General features: G+C 33.9%; 1 non-coding gene across 1 annotated transcript; it reads right to left on the reverse strand.

Annotated features, from left to right (window-relative positions):
• Nucleotides 1-573: 573 nt before the first annotated feature.
• LOC121231309 (U6 spliceosomal RNA) lies at nucleotides 574-675 on the reverse strand. Its single transcript, XR_005929370.1, has one exon. It is a non-coding gene; the product is annotated as a U6 spliceosomal RNA (small nuclear RNA).
• Nucleotides 676-2,011: the final 1,336 nt, after the last annotated feature.

The following is a 2,011-nucleotide window of genomic DNA, read 5'->3' on the forward strand; positions in this document are numbered from 1 at the left end:
GAATTCGACTACTCAACGATTTTTTGTAACAGCCCGTTTTTAGGATTAACTGGAACAGTGGTTTTGGGGTCACCAAATCCGACGAGTAGGTTTGTAAATATTATATTTAATATTTACGAGTTAATTGTGATTTTTAAAAATATTTTTGATATTGTGATATTTGTTTTATAAGTGATTTATTAAGTTCAAGTGGTATGACCCTAAGGTCAAGTAGGTTTAGGAAATGAGGTATCAGGACCTCATTTCTATAAATCGAGTCGTAAATATTTTTATAAATATTTACAAAGTGGCAAAAAGATGGTATTAAAGTTTCGTTGAAAAATTTTATCGTTTCGATAGTTAATTAAGCAAAAAGGACTAAATCGCGTAAAATGCAAAAAGTTACATTCTAATTGTTTAAGTGTTTATTTTCCATGTTTTACTAAAGTAGAAGTCCCTATTTATCAATTAAACCATTACTTTATGATAGTGGAGATTGGTGGTTTGGCATATATGAAATTATGTATTATTATAAAGGACAAAAAGGTAAATGGAATATTAAAATGTATTAAATAAAAACAAATAAAGGAACAGCCCAATTTGGACCATTTCTCGATTTGTGCGTGTCATCCTTGCGCAGGGGCCATGCTAATCTTCTCTGTATCGTTCCAATTTTATCGGATGTCCGAAAATGGCTTATATATGTTTGAGCATAATGTTATAATCATTTGGTATGGAATGGTTAATCACTATCATAATTTGTGCTATTCATGCTAAAAGGGCTAGTTGAATCATGGAAACTATGAAATAGGTAAAGTCTACCTTAAAGGCAGATGCTGGCAGCAGCAGTGATGTAGATTTGGAAAATCACTAAAATAGTAGGATTGTAATTAAATAATGAATAAATTATTTAAACGAACCTTGATGAATCTATTTTCATAGGAAAGTAACGAAACGATCATATGGACAGTATGTTAAGAGAGATTCAGGTTCTCGTGAGACAGGGCCAGAACGGTTTCTGGATTCCCTATTCCGACTTTGGAAATTTATTATAAATTAACCAGAGATAATTAGGAGTCATGCCATATATGTATAGATTCCTCTCTGAGTCTAGTTTCTATAGAAACAAACGGCATCAGTATTGAAGCTCTGTGCAGGGAGATATCCAAGTCGTAATGCAAAAAGGTCAGTGTAGTCGATCCCTGTAACATGGGAGAATTTGACTAATAAACTGTACTAATTGGCCCGACCAAAAATTCTAGAAACAAATATGTAGATGGGCATATGAGTTTTGTTTCAGGGAAAAATTACGAAACTGATTTTCGAGTTGTGAAACTCAAGATATGATTTTTAAGGTGACAGTGTTGCAGTTAGCCAACTGCCTGGAAAATTTTAAAATGGACTGCAATAGTAAGCGATCTGTGAACCCCTCGTGTTTGACTCTGGCAACTGTCTCGGGTACGGGGTGTTACAATTTTATTGGTATCAGAGCCAGGTTTAGTCGATTCTAGGACTAACGTAGCACGTGTGAGTCTATTTATACATGCCATAAAGTGATAAAATGATAGTGTGATGATTTTTGGCTATTAAAATGTGTTTGCTGTATTGTAATGAATCTTGATCCCGATCGAGCTGTAGCAAGCTTCTGACTATGAGAATTTGCGATATAACTTCATTTAGATATGCCTAAATTATTAAGTTGATTAGGTACGTATCATGTACTCGTATTTGAATTTCGATTTGGATTGAATTATAAGGGTATAAGTGATGCAATTTTGAAGGAGTGTTATGACTATAAATGTGATTTTTGTATGTGGCTATGGAACTGGAAGTTGAATGGTCAATAAGCATGTTGTGTTTGTATTCAAGTAATGTAAATGATATACTAATGTGTATTGCTATATGTGTATATGTATGTAGAGACGAAATTGTCGAATGTAAAAAGGCAGTGAAGCGTATAGAGTGGTTGGTTTTCAGCACTAAGTGTGCGGGCAATAAGTGTTCACGGTTGTGAGATTGGCACTAAGTGTGC

Source organism: Gossypium hirsutum, chromosome A06 (assembly GCF_007990345.1).
Source record: "Gossypium hirsutum isolate 1008001.06 chromosome A06, Gossypium_hirsutum_v2.1, whole genome shotgun sequence".
NCBI lineage: Eukaryota > Viridiplantae > Streptophyta > Magnoliopsida > Malvales > Malvaceae > Gossypium > Gossypium hirsutum.